We start from the raw sequence: 20,909 nt of genomic DNA, 5'->3' as shown, positions 1-20,909 counted from the left end.
TTAAATGCTAACCACACACTCTCAGAGTTACTTTAAAGGTTAGTTTTTAATCAATAGAAGTTGCTGACTCTGGGTTTTTGAGCTGCGCACTGCAGCTCTTGGGCTTTTGTCTAACGTTAAAGCTTTCAAACTCTTTTTTTTTTTTCCTTGAGATGATTTTAGCAATGATTTGCAGACACAGAAGGCTATTGTGCTCTGACCAGCAACATGTCAATAGAGGAGCGAGTTGCCCTGTGGCGGGGTGTCAATATGACTCCTGAAGGCTTGGGTTGGGGGTCTTTAATAACCCATGAAAAAAACTTAATTAACCCTTTCAGGCCCCAACCAAAACCTATTCTTAAACTTTTTCACTCCTGTAATTTGACCATTAGTACTTATTTCAACATCACACTAATCTTCATGACAATTAACCCAGCTACTTGACCAAGGCTTTCCAGAATGGGAAGTCAGTTGGTTAGGGGAAGCACACAGGGAATTTTTTTTTTTTTTTGAATGAAGTCTCTGATTAAATCATTCATTTGCAGAGATGGCAGATAAAAAGTTATAATAATAATAATAAAAATTCATCCACTTCACTGAATTTTCTCATGATCAGTTTGTAGCTGAAGATGCTCCTGATTTTGTCATGATGAGTGTGATAATTGCACATTTACAAGCCACTCAATTTCTATAAACTGCCATGAACTACTAATAACATCAAATGGACAAGATAATGTTTGAAAAAGCCCATTTTTCTCTTGTGATATTTTCTTATAAAATCCATTATGCAAGCAGTACAAGTTTCAAAACATTACTTGAAGAACAATTCTGAACATTTTCCTCTTGGGTCATATGAGAAAAATACAAAAGAAATCTGAGATTGTTAAATTGTTTGGGTTGAGTAGACAATCCCTGGGAAAATGTTGCCACTTTAAACCAAATTCATTTATGGAGAGTCAAAAAATTGTCTTCAGCCATTTACTGACATAAGCTTACATTTCATATGGTTTCTGCCTTCATCCTTTTATAGCCCCTTAATCTAACCTCCTGTATCCAGATGGACTACAAAGGAATCTCTGTCCCTTATCTGCAGTGAGTTCCAATATTACAATACAATATAGGACGATGTTATCTTGATACATTTACATTAAGGAAGTAAACACAGAGCTTTGATCTATTTTTTTCCTCAGGAACATTCAGCTCTAGTTGTTTTGGAGGTCCATAAATCTATACTCCCACAAAAGCTTTAGTTAAGTAAAATTACTCTGTTATAGTCACAATTTCTACAGTTTGGGATGTGTTGGGAGGGGGTGGAGGAGTGGGGGTAATTGTCCTCTCTCAGTGTTCAAGGTGAAACATCAAAAGAAATCTGCAGCCCAGGACCAGAGCTCAGCTTTCCTTTTCTCCAGTCAAATGAAGAAGTAATCTCATCAGGTTGGAAAGTGCTGACTAAGGATTTAATAAAGTGCCTGCAGATGTGGCATCTCTAAGGTATTCAACTCATGTAATGCAAAACAGCTCCACACTGAATGTGCTTATAAAATTTCATTTAACCATTGCCGTTTTTTTTTTTTTTTTTTTTTTGCACTGTTCTCTAAGGAGTTTTATCACACTTCTCGTCCCTTAATTTACAGCTCCATGAAAGTTCGAATCCCGTTCTGTCAGGCTTCTGGAATACTCACAGTAGTTAGGTTTTATCAACCATGTACAGTATCTATCCCGCTGCAACCGAAACAAGAAGCTTGAAATGGCAGTAGGTACCTTTGACAGTGACAGTCACTTTTCTTTCTTATGCTGCATGGAGAGCAATTAGGAAACTGAGGCTATTTTCCAAATTTTGGTCATGAGGTTGTCGAAGATATGGTTGACAAAGACCGAACTCCTTAGTAACAACAAACATTCTAATGTGAATAACAACTTCTTAAAAGGCCTTTTATAAACTCTTTTCACTAAGAGGGCCGGATGTATATTTTACCAACGAAAGGAAATACAAGTCTGTTTGAGATAGCTATATTTTACTTTAACCAAAAAAAATGAGAGGGTGGTGGGGGTGGGGGTGGGGGTGGGGATGGGGAGGATGGAACAGACTGTGACACAGCAGAATCTGTTTTTCAAATTAAAAAGTTAAACAAAAGACCTCAAGGGCAAAGTTGAAAACTGCGGAAGGAGGTTGTTAATGTGGAATCCAGAACTGGGTGTGACACTTAACTTTCTTCTCCAGGCAAGGTGGGTTATTTAAGGACATTCACACACACAAAACAGAAACATGCAAACACAGAGAGGCTTCTGCCCCTACTTTCCCAGCAGGACTGATTCTCCATCAGCCCCAAAAGAGGATGCTGCCAACCAATACTACATGAGTCGCAGTCACCATTTTGACTTCTCTCTTGAGGTTGATGCTATCTCCGCTGGGTCACACTAATCCAGTTAGTCATTTTTGGCTTCCTGCTCTTGTTTGCATGAGGTGAAGTCCACTGTGTAGCCCAAATGAGTTGTCCTTGGCAAATCAGCCAAAAGCCTGGTAGTCTCCTCTGCCCCCTGTCAATACTGTGGAAATGCACAGGGCCTCCCAGCACACTTCCAGTTTCTCACATTAGTACACATCATTTTGGAGTTGTTTTTTCACTCCGCCCCCATTCAACAAGTACTAGGGGCCGACCATATATGCTAGGTTCTGGGGATATAATAAGTATAATAAATATGGTACTGCTCTTAAGGAGTTTTTGTGTGGAAAGAAAGTGCTAGATTTTAGACTTCTATGCCTTACAGGATACCAAGTACCCTGCTTTTCTCACAGTAGGGTCTCATAAACTGATGTGGACTGATGAGGCCGAGGACCCAATGTGCCAGGGACCCTCATCGAGTCCCACTTTTCCCATGGATTAGTGTTGTGTCCTCGGGCCCCAGAGGACTGCCATGAGGGCCATCCTGCATTACAGGAGAGGAAAGCAGTTTTTTATGCTGGTTTCTTCTGAAAAAGGTGACATGCTGTACACAGGTGTCAGTTATTGGTATTACCAACTATAGGCTTTGATCTCTGCCGTCATTTTTCTTGTCTGATTTTGTTAATTAAAAAAAGCCTGTTTTCAATAACGCTAAACCAAGACTTGTTTATTGTACAGGAAACTATTAAAACGTTAATGGGCTGTGATTGGCCCAGCTTACCTTTGTGGCCTTATTTTTTCACTGCTTGTACTCAACCCTTGCACTGTGTTAAACTTCTTCCAGATTCCCCAAAGCCAAATGCCTTCTCCCTGCTGGGCCTGGGCACAGGCTGCACCCCTCTCCTGGGCTTTGCTAACACTCGCTAGTCCTCGCATTCTCAGATTAGCTGCCCCTTCTTCCAAGGGGTCTTTCTCCAGGCCTTCAGTACCACGGTTTACCTCTGTCACAGTCACTGAACTGTAATCACCTGCTTTTCTTCCCAAGAAAACCAACTTCTTACATGTAGCATCCCCAGTGTCTTGCCCAGTGGCTGGCACATAGTAGGCACTTAATAAATACTGTTGAATAAAAAAAAAGGAAGGAAGGAAGAAACAAGCGGTCTCCAGGGTTCTCAAAGCCTGGTGACAAAGTTATCCCAATGTGGCCTTTAGAAGGATGATTTATAGCATGGCTGTGCCACACCCATGCTCATGCCACACGTTCATATCTCCCCAAATGACAGGCGATCTCCCAAGAGAGACACAGGTCTCCACAAGCTGTCCCAGGCAGTTCTGACTGAGGAGCTGTTGCAACGAGGCCAAGTGTGGCCAACTGCGTCAGTAGCATGTGCAATAGTTTTGTAACATGGCCTGCTGCCTACTTACTACAAGCACACAGGAGTTGTCCAAACCACCGCTCCCTGGAGAGTGACCGTGCTGCTCCCGGCCAAGACCTCCATTTGGTTTAAACCTCAAGATGGGAAAACACTAATCTTTTTACCCAATAAGCCACCCAGCACCTCCAAACCTTGAGAGTACATACGCAATCCAATTATTCCGATTGTTGTTCCAAAGTCTGACTCCTTCACCGTATTCCAACTTGCTTTAGTGTCTGCCTCACCATTAAGCACATATTTTTTGGTCTCTCTTTATATGTTTATCAAATGTAAACCAAAGACTTAGGAATTAAAAATCGTTCTCTGGCCTACTCACACCTGCTCTGCAGACTTTCCGAAGGGCTGTATGCATAGTGGTAAGAGCTAGGGATCCGGAGTTGGGGTTAACGGAATCCTATCATTTAACCAGTGCACCATATGTACTAGTTAAATGATCTCAGGCAAGTTAGTTAGCACTCCTGAATCTCAGTTTTAGACTCCATGAAATGGAGATAATGGCTTTATCCATTTTGGGGGGGGATTAAATGAGCCAATGCCTGGATAGAGGCAAATACAGAAAACCAGAAAGCCAGGGTAGATGGGTTCTCCATCTCCAAATGTGCATGGGGCCTTAAGGTCCACGTGAGACCGAAGAAGGGCCAGTTCCCTTGGAAAGTAATCACTCAATAAGGCTGCCTGCGCTTATTTAATGATATAATTTCTTAGTTAAAAGTAGCAGCTGCATCAGTTCCATTTCCCCAGTTGCGAGAGAAAGTTCTTGAGAAAATAAAAATCTGTCTTTAATTGCGGTATTAAAATCAGAGCGGCGAAACCAACCACACAAAAGGAATTGGCTCAAGTTTATGAAAGGCATTTGAGCCCTTGCCTTGCAAGGCTAAACTGCATGCCTTGGAAGTGGGGGTGAGGGGGAGAGGGGAGGAGAGGAGGGAGGGAGTAGTCAGGCAACCAAGTGGGACAGAAACAATCCTATTTTGGTTTTTGTTAGCGAATGGCATACTACATAGATCAGAGACTTCTTATAAAATACAAACCCCCACTGTACACAAAGCACAGGAAAATGTGAGGAAAAAAGGGAAAAACTAAAAGCAGCTTAGGGTGTGTTAACGCTGCTATTCTGTCAGCTTAAAGAGTATTTTATGCTTGATCAACAGCTCTTTTTTATTGTGCTTTTCTTTCATTCATTCAAGACATCAAAGCGGGCACCACCAGTGTACCTGCCCTTCTGGAGCCGCTTGTGAGGGGGTTCTAATGAAGCACGACTCTGGGAGCCGAAGACCCCCGTGGACACGGCAGTTCAAAGGGAATATTTCAACAATGATTACATTTTGTAAATCTTTTTATGAAAGAGACAGCTTATTTCCTGCTTTTTCATGAAAAATAGATTCTATCCATTAAAGTGAGCCCGCGCCACGGAAGCTGCCTGAGATCTGAGGTGCAGCGTGGAGATTAAGGGGACAACGACGACCCGATGAAATCGTCTCTGAGTTCCTATCTGTTTGGCCGCGTTGGCACTACCAGATTTTCTGGGTGGAGCCCAACCAGAGCGCTGGATCGCTCCGCAGCAGAAAACGCAGTGATGATGCGGTTTCGCGGCTGGTTTTTCAGCTAAGGCCTCGTGTTTATTATTTGTTGTTTTTTATTTTTTGATTCCTCGAAGTCCAACCAAGGATCACGAGGTATCAGGTAACCCCTTTCATCACACAAAAGATGAAAGATGTTAGTTACAGATTCATTAAATGCTGTATTTTAATGCCCTGAAAGGAGACAAACCCTTTTCCATATGGGAAGTTAGCCATAAAAAAGCTGGCTCTGGTCTGAAGACACAATATAGGCTTTATTATTGGTTGATGTCTGCCCCTAAGGCAAAAATAAAGAAGGCAGCCTAGCCCTTTGTAATTTTTGACTTTCAACATTAAAATAATCTTTCCCCTAGTCTTTCTTTCTTTTTTTTCTTTTTTGGCAGCAGAGAGAGTTGAGGGGAGCAGGAAAGGAAAAGAACATGATTTCCTGGGGAGCTATGAAATGAAAAAAATATATGTTTTCTACACATCAGATTCCAATTTTAATTAAATGCCTGTTGTCTAACAAGTGCAGACAGTCACACTTGGGGCTGGCCCAATGGTGGCCCAGGGAGCTAACCTTTCTTGTTTAAAAACAGAGGCGTGGGAGTGGAGGCTGGAGCTCAGCAAAGCGTGGTCACATTATAATAATCATCCCACAGACTGCTTCTCGACTCCTGTTCCCCCAAAGCTGAAAAACTCTCCCCAAACATGACTCGGGTTCAAAGCAAGTCTGCCATGTAGATTTAATGTTCAGATTGTGCAGGTAGAGAAAGTTGAGTAAGGGGGGAAAAAATTAAAGTGAAAAGTCCAGTTATTTCAAAAATTCTCCCAGAGACATCCTGCAACAAAATGACAGAAGATCTGATACTTTCTCAAAAATAAATTCCCAAACTAACCTTTCAGCCAAGGCACCCTTCAGGTACTGGATGGGATCTGCCACCTTTGGATATTTCTACCCCAGCTGGCATCTCTTTCCATGGCCCTGAGCGCAGGTCTCTCGTTCCTTACCCTTTTAATCTTCCTCTGTTTGCCGTCCGGGGTCCTTCCTTCTGTTCTTTCCAGTCCCATTTCCTGCCTCCTTCCACCCTTCAAGCCAGTCTCCCTCTCCATCAGTATTTGGGCCCTCTGCAGGAATTAGGGCAGACCTCTGCTCTCTCAAAGGCCACACAAACCAACAGTCTTTCCTCTTCCATTCACTGGATTAAGAAAAGAAGGGAAGAACGCATTCAACTACCACCAGGACCAGCCGGCTTAGCAGCTGGGATTGAAGGCTTCCGTAGTGAGCCAAAGAAACGAGGCACAGAGGTAGAATGTGGAGGAAGTTATAGCATTTTAGTTTTCAGATTCATGAGAAAAGAGAGGGAGAGTACAGTGAGATGCAACTCAGCACTGGACTGTGAGTCGGGGCCCTGGTTCAAGTCCCAGCTTAGTCCCTGGTTGCCCTGGGGACTTAGGTACCCCGCGAGGCTGCTCTGGTCTGTACTACAAGTAAAGACCACATTCTTATACTTTCTTTACCTTCGGGGAACACCTGCTTTTCGTTTTTACTGGTTCCAGGGGTCATCTTTTCTTCCTTCACAGTGCAGATGTGATATTGGCAGAAGTAAAACTGTTCCTATCCCTCACTGAGGTTAGAGTGAGTTTGGCCAGGAACAAGTTAGAGACGTAAATTCTACTCTGTGTGACTTCAGGGGTCCAACTTATCTTCAAAACAGGCTTCAATATATCAGTTATGACAGCATTTGGGGGAAAATAAATATAAAAAGACAAAACTTTGAAATACGGGCATAAAGTAGGCAGCACTGTATGGCAGCCTTGAAGTGATCTAGATGGCTTGGCTTGGGATGGGATCAGGGTTGTTTCATCTGAGCCAACTACCCTGGATAAAAATGGAATGTTTTCCCTGTGATTTTCCCCAAAGCGCAACCAGGTATCAGTGAACAGTGCTTTCCTCCTCCTTCTGAAAATGTGGTAGGATTTAGGGTTTTACGGCAACAAAACTTGTCTTTGTTTAAGACGTAACTTGCAAAATAAACCCACATGGGGGAGTTGGCAGTTTCAAATGACAGAACTTTTTTTTTTTTAATGCTGAAATAGCAAAAGCTTTTTACGTTCAGGTTTATTTCCTTCTAAATTTGTGGATTAAATTTACAACTAGGTAATGTTCATTACTACAAACAATTAGATTCTTCCTGTGTATTTCTAGAGGAGGTGAGTGGGAAGCTTCTTGGTGGGGTTGGGGCGGGGGTTGTACAAAGGTGAGGATGCGGGAGCGCTGACAGGCTATGGGAAGGGTCGGATCAATGATCTGGACATGTACATCATACACGTGATCGGCAGAGCTACTTGGCTTCCTTGTCAGGGATCTGTGCTCCTTGGACAGAGGTAATATCATTCTAAAACAAAGTTTTATTCATTTTTTACCTTTTCAGTAAGGACTTTAGAGATAGTGGATCTTATAAGCAAAGATTACTTGAGACAGATTTAAGAATGTGTTTTATAAAGTCAAGCATGCAAACAAAATCACTTACTTCGTTCTCAGATAAATTCTACACAGTAGTGCTTTCCTTGTAACTAAGATTTAGGAACGAACTCAGAATTCATACATGCAGTGCTAATTTGGAACAGTCACACACCTCTGATATCACTTTATTAGACTTTAATGAAACCAATTACAGATTGTATGACCGTTATGTATTCATTGGCTCTTTAAATATCCTTTTCTCTTGGTAAGTCACCCTGTGGATTGGAGATCCTATTGTTCATTTGCAATAATGGTGGTAAGTTCAAATGATACATATTAATTTAATTCTGATTCTGCGATCACAAAACTCTTGCAGATTTGCCACTTTGTGCTATCCCAAAGGTGGTTCAGTTAAAAAAAAAAATACTTAAAGTTTTTTTCTTTCTTTTAGAGATGGGAATTGTCTGAGTTAAAATATAGTTTCCTGTTGTACTGCATCAGCCTTTCTACGTTGTTCTCCAGGAACACGTTTATGAGTTCAAGTTCAGGTTTAAACTAAATAAAACACTCCTCAGTAGTTTATAACTAAGCCTCATTTACATGTGCTCCCTCTGAACTCTGCCGGCCTCAGTATGCTAGTTTCCAAGGCTTGGTGAAGGAATGTTTTACAGTTGGAATCTGTACTGCTTTCTCAGGCATTTCAGACTCAGAGGCTGGGCAGCACCAAGCTTTAGTTAGTATTAAAAGTTTCCTCAGATGTACTATAAAGTCAAAGAAAGAGAGAAAGACAAAGCAGGGGTCAAGAGAACTATATCTTCTTAATTTTCCCTGTAAGGCTTTAGAGTTAACATTCCAGTTAAAAAGAAGGTAACAGATTCTAGATGTGTATTCTAGAATTCCACAGCCATGACTTCAAATTTCTTTGCTATTATTTTTTATTCTTTGTGGAAATAGTCAATGTATATTTATTCTCTTCGAATATAAAAACTAAAGTTCTCTTAAACCGTTTTTCTGCTCTGAAAATGTAGTTTAAAAAAGTGCTGTGAAGATAAACGCTCCCAAACTCAAAAGGGATTCCATATTACGTTTATGAGAAAACCTAAGGGATTTTGAGGTCAAAAAGATCTCAGGGATTTTCCAGCCAATAAAGGTACACTACAGAAGAGGAAATGGCTATTTTTGATTTAGAGCCAGGAGGAGTTGAAGTAGGGATTCTGAGATGCTCATAGGGAACTAGTCTGGAGACAGCTGATTTCCTGGCTGACTGAGGTTAAGATTCAATCTCCTTGTTAAGCAAAGGTCCAGGAGTTTGGAGAAAGCCACAATTCTCTTTGTGAACAGAAATGGAAAGAAAACTGGAAAAACAGTACCAAGGACTCTGCTACTCAACTTCTCTCTCAGGTTATTGAGTAAGAAAGTGGGTACAGCAGTGATAAACCAATGATGCAGTGCCTGAGAGTTACAGTGAAGCAGTTCTTTCATGATAGGTGAGCATCCCAAGCAAAATTTCAGGTTGTGGCATTCCCAGTACCCCAGGTTCAGCAGCTACATCCCTGCAAAGTCCTATGTGATGGGTTAAATAACTCGATAGTAAGCCCTGCTGCGGGGGTTCAGAGGAAGAACTATCTGGTTCAGGGTGGATGGACTGAGTCTATGGTGAATCTGGGTCTCTGATAAGAAGTTTGTGCCTCTGATAAGAAGGGATTAAGACCACCTTCCTAGCTTGGTGGTTTTAAGGATGAAGTAGAATAACATATGAAAGTGTTTTGTCTCTTTATTTGACTGTACAGAGTTTTTTTTTGGTTTTTTTTTTTTGGTATTATTTTCTAACATGGGAAGATAGAACCCTCATCTATATATCTCATTATGGTCTCTTCTTGGCTTACTGCAATAATGGGCAGTCATTTTTCTTGAATAAATACAATCATAGCACGAGTATGCTGGCTATATACTCATTTCTTTTAACCCCCTGAACTGAGCCTAGCTCAAATGCTGAAAAACATTAAAGATTTTCTAAAACCAAATTTAAAAGAGGGGGGGGGTGTGAGGAGGGAGGTAGATGGGGTCAAAGCGGTCAAATATGTGGTGACATTAAAGAATTAAAAATAAATAAATAAAACCAAATTAAATGTGAATACGCTTCCAAATGAAACCCTTTGCTATGAAAGCAGGAAGTTTCTTCTACTGGATAAACACATAAATAAAAGTAGAATCCATTTAGATGATGAAATAGAGGGTAAAATTAGTTTATTTTGGGGTAGAAATTATGTCGATGGAGTGGAATCAAGGCTCCCAAGTCTAAGAGTTACTCAGCCTCGGGCAGGAATGACTGGCCAATTTGTAGAAAGAAGATAATTTGTCTATGCGATATTCTCTGCTATTCTGTTTGTCACTCAACCTCAAATTACTGAAAACCATGTGCTTTTTTCTTTTGCCTACTTTTTGTTTCTCTTCTTTCTTTTTCATAAATATCTATCTAATTTTGACACATTCGCCACTGTCTTTTGGACCTCTGCTATTAAGGGTTGCCGTAGGTAACAAATTAAAACTAACAGCTAATGTTACTTTTTAAATTTTTTTTAAAGGAACTCTGGCAAAGTGATTGGATGGGAGAGATTTGAACCTCAAATGGTTTGCAGATTTTCCCAAAGATTTAATTTGTCCTTGCAGATCTTAATTATTTTTAAGAGAGAATAATTTGATAGTTGACGTGATAGTTCAAAAAGTCTTGTATCTGTTAATGTGTAGATAGGTGGTATATGCAGATCTAATGTTATTTAATTTATGCTGAATCTCATGGTAAAACAGTGGCCTCATCTTATAATTTTAAGAAGGAGAGGGCACAAAATTTGGAAACTATGCTCACTGAACGGAGCAACATGGAAGGCAAAAGATGAAGAGGGCAAGCTATTTCCCGGAAGGAAATTAGGCACTTGGAGAAGCTGCCTTCTTTCTTCTACTCTGTCAGAGTTAGTTACTCAGTGGTTGCAATCCCTCATCTTACTGTGGAGCTTAATTCTGTCCCCTGTTCTTAGTCGAAGCAAGCAGCTGGGAAGGGGTGCAAAGGGAAAGTCCAGATTTGATAGCAATGACTACAAGGCTGAGGAGCATTAGCGAATTCCATAAGGAGTGTCATTCAGCAGTTCTTGGTTTACAAAGGTCATTGTGATGCAAGGCCCAGGGGAAGAGCCAAGCAAATAGTCTTCCTGGAAGATGGTGGGGTGGGAGAAAGGGCGGGGTGAAGAGGATTTGGTATATCTTTAGACTTTCACATAAAAAAATATTTGGGAAGAGGCCAGCTGAGAGATACAGCAGGGCCCTAGCTGAATGGTAATGATGTAACAAATAGCAACATTCAGAGCTATCCAGATACCAGAGAGAACAACTGGCAGATATTAAAATCATTATAAGATGTGAAATTATACCTCTCACAGCTTCATTATCACTATATTTCATAATATTTGTCTAGAAAGGCATACAAAGCCTATCAGGTTAAATTAATCTTAATGATAAATTTTAGTTTTATTCTAATTAAACAATTTCAATTTAATTAATGCGAGCACAGAAATTAGTCAAAATTACAAATGTAAATGTTGAACTTTAAATCAAAGGTCCTCCCTACTCCCTGCCTCCTGTAGAAGCACTTTAAAGTGTTTGCCTGTGAAAGTAGATGGGAATTTTAACCTTTGTCTGTACTGTGAAGGACAGAAGTTAGAAAAATGTGCAACCAAAAGCTACCTGGGAGCACAGACAGAAGCCCAGGTTTAATGTCCACCCACACCCACATACACACAATACCGCAGGGAAGTCTATGAAGATACATTCTGCAACGTGAACTTTTGAATGACATCTTTTGTTCCTTAAGACTCCAATGTACTTGGGTCAGTCTAACAGATATTGGGCTTTTATAGAACACCTTTGTAAAATAGGTACTGTGCACCCATTTCCTAAGCAACATATTAAACTATCAGTCCCTTTCCTCCCTTTTTTCGGGTACCCTGCACCTCAGTCCCACTTTACCTATTACTAGCTATGTGGCTTCCCACGTTTCACCTCCCTGAGCTTTAGCCCTCTTATTTGGAGAGGCTGCTTTATAGAAATGATACACACTTTATCTCAAAATGCACTTAAAGTCCTCTCTGAAAAATGATGGGGCTTGGAGGAGATAATTTTTAAGGAAATTAACAACTTCAGTATTTGATATTTCTATAACTTTGAAAAAAAATACTGGCATCTTAAAATGGATTTGAAAATAGTTTGGGGTATATGTGTCTGAGTCACTCTATAAAGATCTTTAAATGACCGTTTATCTCTCTTAATAAAAATCCAAAGTAGATGGAATCCAGAGCTCTAAAAATTTGAAGAAAAGGAGCTGGCAAATGGATTTCTTTTTTTCTAAAAAGATAAAAAAGGGGGAGGAGGGAAAGTGAAACAGGAAAAAAAAAATAGAAATGCATGTTCATTTTTTTTTTTATTTAAAAAATGTGTACTGGTAAATCCTACTTAATAAGTCCTGAGGTGTCAGATTCTTGGTTTTAGAAGAATGCTACATGCAGCGTAAGATTCTTTGTTATTGCTTTCATCCAGAAAATAGCCATAACTTCTTTCCCCACAAGAAGCCTTCGTCCATGATCCTCCATCTTGACTTGTTCGCAACTGTATATGAGGATTATTTGATAGCAATCAATCCACTATCACTGTTTGGGGACATTATAGGAGAACAGCAGAGTAATTTAACTATATAGTTGATTAGTGTAATAATCATCATTAATTTTAGTAATGATAGTGGGATTCCCCCTACTTTGGTTAATGCCCACGGACAATTCATTTCTTGACTGCCAGTGGTAGAAATGGTTTTTGAAATATTAACTTCTGCCCCATGGGAATGATGCTTAGCCCATCACATTTAATTTTTGACCTTCACTGAACAGCATGATCCTAATCCCTTGATTTTATAATCTTAACTAGGAAACATTAAAATATGGATTGACTCCAGTTGGCAGGAATCTTTATGTTCTTTTCACTAAAAAAGCTATAAATCCAATGGTTGACCTTTTATTTCCAGGTCACAAATGACACCCACTCACTTTTGTCCATTCACATAGGATTTATGTTAGGGTCTACAGGTATAAGCCATGAAAGCTGAACTTTAATGAAATGTCTTTCAAAGATGTGCACTTAACCAAAAATTTCCCACAAAAAAATTGGCGGATGGCCTTTTAAAAACAGCTATTATGTCCTTAGGTTCATTTTTAGCCTCTCCTAATTCTGTTTTTCACTTGAAGTTTCTTCTAATAGTACCATTTTTCTAAGGATACAAATTAGGCTTGTTTGGGATGATAACAGTACCTTAGTTTCCAATTTAGGAAAGATTTCTGAAATGTTCTCTTTGCCATCACCATAATTTATCTATCGCTAGCTGAAAAATGTTCCTTGTCCTTTTTCACAAAATCAATTGTATTGATGGGAGGCGTTCTGTGTTGTCAATCAGGGAAATGTGATTTGATGGGACCCCAAAGCAGTGAGATGAGAGAAGGAATACCAAACTCGCTCAGGTCTACAGCATCTGAGTGAGATCAATGTTTCCCATAATACTCTTCCTGTCATGTAGCACCCTACCTGTCACAATTAATAATGTAGAGGGAGCTGATTAACTTAAGTAAAGTGCTCTCTGCTGTGTAAACACAAAGATCTATGAGGCAGAAAAAGAGGAGGGGCAGGAAAGAACAAAACGTCATTTTTATTTTTCATGTGGACACGTTCTCACTTTCCATTCTTCTCTTGTAACAATTACTGTACCAGCCACTCTGACAGAGTCAATAAATTGATCTGGGTCTTGATGCAGCAGCAAAGCAGACTGATCTGATACACCATTATCTACAATGGAGAGTGGGGGTGGGGGTGGGGGGGTGCACTCGGTGGCAGAGGGCAAAGGGGAGAAGACAGCAAAGGCAAGTCTGCGTTGCTCTAGATAGGTCATTCATACTTCATCTGGAGCTTCTGGGATAGATGGATATATGCGCGGTGTGTGTGTGCGTGCGTACGTGCATGATGTGGGGAAAGGATAGAGAAAAAGAAGCCTTCAACTTGGCTAAAAGATGCAGCCTAAGTAATACCGTATGCATCACTTATTTAAGTCCCTGCGGTATTTCAGTCACTCACACCAATCTGCAATTCAATGAGGATCACCACCCCATTAGAACTAATCATGTCAGCTGTGTATCTGACAAAATAAACATTCAGAAACTGTGCTCCTAGGTTCATAACTTGTTTTTTGCACTGGTATTTTTTTTCTCTCTCCCTCATCCGGCATAAAGTTTAATAGTTTTTTAATATGAAATTACAACATACATAGAAACTCTCCATTTGCATTCCTCAGCGTATTTTTCCTTACAACTAGAAACTGCAGCTGTTAGCTGAGCTTTAACTTGCTCCTTGGGAGTATGCTAAGTATGTTCTTAATAAATAAATATCGTTCCACTAGCTAATGAGAGAATTAATGGCACAACTTATGGAAAACGGATGAGGGAGGATGTGGGGAGAGGAGACTCAGCTCAAGGGGAAAATTACCAGATCACCTCTGGGGTTCTTGCCATATTAACATTTCTATGTTTCTACTGGCAATCACATGTCCCTGGTTCTAAAGATGAATGAGATACATTCTGCCTTACCTCTGGTACTGACAGAGGTTCAATTCTAAGGGGTGAAAAGCAGCAGCACACATCAGCTTTCCATGAGCCAGGGTAGGGTGCTGGGGGCTTTACTAGCTAACCATTTGAATCTTTGTAAAACTGTGTGGAACGCAGGAATTAATTTAAAATTTTATAGCTGTGACATCTAAGGTTGAGAAAGGCTAAAAATTACCCCAAGTTCACTGTACTAGTCTGCTTGGGCTGACATAACAAAGTATCATAAACTAGGCGGCTTAAACAACAGAAATTTATTTTCTCACTGTTCTGGAGGCTGGGATGTCCAAGATCAAGGTTCCAGCTGATGTGGTACCTGCTTTGGTACCTGAGGGTCCTCTTCCTGGCTCACAGACAGCTGCCTTCCCCCTGTGTCCTCATATGGCAGAGAGAGAGCAAAGTCTCTGGTGTCTCTTCTTATAAAGGCACCAATCCCATCAGGAGGCCCCACCCTCATCCAAACATAATTACCTTCCAAAAGCCGCATCTCTAAATACCATCACATTGGGGGTTAAGGTTTCAACATACAAACCTGGCGTGGGCAAGGGTGGGAAGAACACAATTCAGTCCACAGTAGTCATGTACTGAGATAAAACAAAATCAGGTCTGTCTGGCTCCAAAGCTCATGTTTTCTCTACTACATTATACGGCCCAAGAGAGGGGGGTACCTCTTGACCACAGGTCTTAACGCTACTACTACCTGTAAAATCTTGTGCCTAATTCATATAAACCAAGATAGGTAGGTTACGGTTTCTTCACATAGAGAGACTCAACTGCACCCTTCACCTGCTTCCCACTCCCACAGAATAAAGTCCAAATGTCTTACCATTGTATATAGGTATGTATGTGTGTATTCATGACTAGACCCCGTCTAACTTTCCAACCTCATTACTCAACATTCTCTGTCGCTTACTTATACTAACAGATACACCAGAGTAGAGTTCTCCAAACACGCAGTGCCATTCCTTTGCATGTGCTATTCTCCTTTCCTGGAATGGCATGTTCTACCCACCAAGTATGTTTGTCTCCTTCAAAAGCAGCTCATGTATCATCTCCTCTAGAATATCTTCCATGACTCCCCTGATTTCCTCCAGAATTATTTTTGTTGTTGTTTATGGATATTTGTTTCTTTTCGATTACAGTTGACATTCACTATTATTTTATAATTAGTTTCAGGTGTACAGACAGCATTTATATAATTTATGAAGTGATCCCTCCAAATTAGTCCAGTACCCGTATAGCACTATACATAGTTATTACAATATTACAGATGACCAATAGACATCAAAAGATGCTCAAGGTCACTTATCATCAGAGAGATGCAAATTAAAACCACAATGAGACCTCACCTCACAAATGTCAGAATGGCTATCATCGGTAAAGCAAAAAACAAGTGTTGGCGAGGATACAGAGAAAAGGGAACCCTTGTGCACTGTTGGTGGAACTGCAATTTGGTGCAACCACTATGGAAAATAGTATGGAGCCTCTTCAAAAAAATTTAAAATATAACCACCTTATGGCCCAGCAATTCCACTTCTGTGTATTTACCTCAAAAGATCCAAAACACTAATTCAAAAAGATATATGCACCCCTATGTTCACTGCAGCACTGTTTACAGTGGCCAAGATATGGAAGCAACCTAAGTGCCCTTCAATAGACAATTGGATAAAGAATATGTGGTATACATATACAATGGAATAATACGCAGCCATAAAAAAGGAAATCTTACAATTTGCAACGACATGGATGGAACTAAAAGACATTATGCCAAATGAAATAAGTCAGACAGAGAAAGACAAATACCATATGATCTCCCCAGAGCTATTTATCTACCCTCTGTACTACTTGTAGATTATGTATACTTCAATTGTCTTACTTATCTACTTTACTATAATTTGTTTACTTTTCTCCCTAGAAGTCTGTAAGCAACGTATGTCAGGGATTGGATCATATATATCAATAGTCCCCCTTCCAGCCTAGTGTGGTGCCAAGGAATACAGTAGGTGCTCAGTTACTTCTGGGTTTCTTTTTCCTCTCTCAGATCAACCACATAGCTGATGAGTGAGGGAGATGAGCCAGGAATCCAGATATTTTGACTCCTAGTCAAGTGCTCCTTTTTCCTCTACCAAGATGCACAGGTCCCTACTATGGTCAGTTCCATTTTTGGACCTTGTACTGTCCTTCCATCCTCCAATACTCCTCCTCTCCCTTCCTTCCCCGCACCCCCCGACTACCACACACACAGCCAGGGATCCATGGAAGGGGGACTGTGTGCCATGAGGGCTGGCCTTAAATTTCCCTCAACTACTCAAGGCAACAAGAGACATACAGCATATCCAGCCTTGGAAGGCAGCACTGGGCGCTTCCCACATGGTTAAAGCAGTGCTCGCGGTTGCCCTGTGCTGAGGACACTTGTGCCTATGCTGCAGCTCCATTATCCCGACACACTCAGACTCTGGAGCGGCGGGCAGGCGGGCCGGGAGGGCATGCGAGTGAGGAACACAGGGCCAGGACAGCCTGTCCTAACCCAGTGAACCCAGTGTCCCAGCTTCAACACAGGGATCCAGCTTATCATAAGCCCATGTGATTCATTAGTTAATGTGTAAAGCATTTGGAAAGTGAAAAGCCAATTAGAAGTGCTAAGTTATTTCATCTCTGCTGTAAAGGAAGCAATGTGAAGCCTAAGGAAAAATTCTCATGCAAATATTCTGGGGAGGCGTGTGTTTTGGAATGTAACTCTCAATGAATAGGCCTCATTGAAAGGCTATATCCCAAAAAAGAGAGGCCGCTGATAAAAGAATATGCCTTCATCCTAAATAAACAAACAGGAAGGTAAACAAGTAGGGTGTGAGAAAAGTGGACAGGAAGAATCATTCAGAACTCATGTGAGATTTTGAGAATGTCACATTAAACAATAGGCTCTGGCTTCGAAACTGTGTTAGTGGAACCTTCAAGGTCTTAGACTCATTAGAAGGCCTGGGAAAGCCTGTGTACACAAGGGGCCTCTCCTAACATGACCGGTCCTTGTTAGAGTGCAGAAACGTTTGGGGAAGCACATTCCTCAGGCATGGGATTTTCACAGGCAGGGCCTTTGTGGAAAGTGGGAACACCACCTGTACTGCCTTCTCTCCTCAGAGTTCACATAGCAGGTCCAATCAACTCATTTTCCTGTTCTCTGAACTCTGTTGACTCAAGCGCAGCAATACCAGGCTCTTTTCTTTTGCAAAGGAAGCATCTGGTTCCAAGTCATAAAAGAGAAACCCAGAACCTATTGCTGACTATTTGATAAGCACCTGGGAGGGCACACGAAGGGCACTGTTTCACAGAGTTCCCCTGCAATTACAAAGGCACATGTCCTCCAATTCAGCCTTTTCAGGGGCCTCGTTTACCAGAAGAACACTGACCCAGCCCTATGGGAACTGATCGGCACAAAACCTCAGTACTTCTGTGCAAATTCTGGACTCAAATTGAGGGCTGAAATGAAACGATCACTACAACACTCATGAACGCACACAGCACATGTGTCTTCTAGATACAGAAGATGTGAGTGTGCAGGAAAGGCACTGCAAAAAGAAAAGCAGCAAGAGATAAAAGGAGTCAAGTTCAAACAACAGGAGTTGAAAAGTGCATGAAACCTATCAGGGACTGGGAAAAAAGGAATATGGCAGATACCGTTAACAGTCTACCCACTATTGCCTTTTTTTCTTGAGGCAATTTTGTTTAGGGAGGACAATGTGACCAGCCCTGGGTAATGGATCATAATGTTAGCCAATCAAGATAATTCTGAGCCAGCTTTCCCAATATCCTTTGCAGCTAAAGATTAACACGTGACCAGTTTTAGTCAATGAGACCTAAATAGAAATTTGCTAACAGGAAACAGGGAAAGAGCATGGCAGAGTCTTTGTTCTCTGATACAAGAGAAATAATGGGGAATAATATAGGTATGATGTCTGGAGCTGCAGCAGCCATTTTGCAACCAGAGGCACTAAGCATGTGGATACCAAGGATGGTAAAGTAGAATGTTAAAAGAGTATGAGTTCCCGCTGGCATCATGTAGCAGCTGAAACAATGCCAAAAACCACTCGCTGACAGATTCATTGGTATGTGAAAAAATAACCCTGATTGGGTTAAGCCACACTTAGTTGGGGTTTCTTCTATGAGGTAGATACTTTTATTGACTTTGTTTCATATATGAGGAAACTGAATTTTAAAGGGTAACATGTCCAAGATCACTCAGATAAATGGCACAGCCAGGATGTGAAAACAGGTCTATCCTAATCTCTAACTCAAAGAAATCAGATCATGAATACCAAGTACATTTCCCTTAGTACCCTGGAACTTCTAGTGATCAGAAGCATCATTATCAAGACCCATCTAGGGACTGGAAATTTTGACGGCAATTCTGTGGTTGATACTACAGTTTTTTTTTTTGTTTTTTGTTTTTTTTTTACTTCACTGCAAGGCTATCATCAAACTCTGATCTAACTCCATTCAGCACTCTATACCATTCACAGTTTCTTTTTCAACCTTGACTATAACTTCATTTTCTGTCCCCCTTTTCCCACAACCCCAAGGGCTAATTTAATTGATTCCAGCTTTTTAGTCTTTTCCTTCCTCCTCCATGAAATCTAAAATTTCCTGTGAAATCTCCCTCTTATCTTACCCTTCTCCACTGCCACTGATCTCATTTTAACACAGTCATGCACTGTTCAGTGATGGGGATACGTTCTGAGAAATACATCATTAGGGAATTTCGTTACTGTGAGAACATCACAGAGCACACTTACACAAACTTAGATGATACAGCCCACCATGCACCCAGGCTATATGGTACCACTGTTATGTGTGCAGTCAACTGTTGATCGAAATGTTGTTATACATCACATGACTGTATTGAATAGCTAGCAAGAGAGGAACCAATATTTATTGAGCACCTATTGTCTGCCAGATTTCATGAAGGCACCTTCATTCTTTCAACAATCACCAGTTTGCTTCGACTAAGAAGCTTCCTCAAATCTTTTTGGAACAAGGCAAAAAACAAACAAACAAACAAAAAGGGCTAAAACCAAACTAAAATGTGTGGTTAAAGGTGGCAGGATTACTGAAGTATAAGAACTGAGAGAGAAAAAAGAGAGCCCAAAACCCAGAACTGATGCTCTAACTTTGTCCAGAAGTGAAGTTTGTGGCTGAGGACATCTAAAATGTGCTGCCAAATTAAAACTTGAAAGATAAAGGTCTGTTTATTGAAAAATTTATTTTAAGAGTGTCTCATAGCCTGTCAGTGAGTCAGCTGCCAAGTATATGTGAAGAGAATGTGTCCAGAAATTACAGGTTGGTGTAAGAAATGGGAAGCTGAGAGGATTCACTGCCGCCCACAGTAGTATGGAGGGAGTGGAAGCAGACTGCATGAGTAACTCATCTCAGCAAGGCGTTGCTTACTATTCAACACCTATGACTGGAGCTGAGAACATAAGAGAAAAAATGACCAGGCGCTGCCTTTCCCTTCAGATTCCGGAGGGGGTGGGGGGTACATTCACTTGCTGCCAGTCCTTACCACCCTCAGAGATATTGTTTCCCCTTGGCAAGTCTCTTCTTCCTTGAGGCACAATTTAGCTTAAGGGGAGAAATGGTGTGCAAGGAAGAACAGATGTACCCAATTTAATCAGGCTTTTGGGGTACCTTTAGGGCAGATGCTAGATGGAAGAATCCATGGGGTTATAACCTTGCGGGGAGGGTTGTCCTAATGTGCTGGATAATTGTTTTAGATCCAGCATTTGGCAAGTAGGTTCTGCCCGTATCCACATAGCAGAGCATAAGAACATGCTGAAAGGCTCACCCAAGTCCTTCCCAGATGGGGTGCACTGAAGGTAGTGTGGGCTCTGGAATCGGAGGTGGGTTTGTGTCTTGGCTTTACCGACCCCTGGCCATGTGGTTCTGGGGAAGTCGATTCCTTCTTTAAATCTCATTTTTTAAAATCTGTATAACGGGGAAAAACAATAATAATGGCTCTGCCTACTTCAAAGGGTTGTTCTCAAGATCAAATGAGAAAATACTTTGTAATCCAGAAAACTACTGTTTAAATATAAGTTTAGTTATCAATCAGACAATAAAAGCTATCACTTGTTAAGTGTTTAATAGGTGTCAACCATTTACTTTCTTTATACTAACAGAATCTGAGACTCAAAACAACCTATATATATGTATATATTTATCACCATTTTACAGTTAATAAACCAGACTAGAAAAGTTGAATTACAAAAGAGAGAGGGAGAGAGAGAGAGAGAGAGAGAGAGAGAGAGAGAGAGAGAGAGAGAGAGAATAACAAAAAAAGAAACAGTATTTCTATGTGATGGAATAAATCTCCAACCAAGATCTGAAAAGAAAGCCCACAATCTCAC

The 20,909-nt window shown here is 40.8% G+C and overlaps 1 protein-coding gene across 7 annotated transcripts in view; it reads right to left on the bottom strand.

Annotated features, from left to right (window-relative positions):
- NFIA (nuclear factor I A) overlaps window positions 1–20,909 on the bottom strand; it is a 358,991-nt gene that overhangs the window by 9,923 nt on the left and 328,159 nt on the right. The gene's annotated exons all lie outside the window — the stretch shown is intronic.

The sequence above is a fragment of the Pteropus vampyrus genome, unplaced genomic scaffold (assembly GCF_000151845.1).
Source record: "Pteropus vampyrus isolate Shadow unplaced genomic scaffold, Pvam_2.0 Scaffold151, whole genome shotgun sequence".
In the NCBI taxonomy this organism is placed as follows: domain Eukaryota; kingdom Metazoa; phylum Chordata; class Mammalia; order Chiroptera; family Pteropodidae; genus Pteropus; species Pteropus vampyrus.
The sequence above is the reverse complement of the archived record's forward strand: the minus strand, read 5'-3'. Positions and strand labels throughout refer to the sequence as shown.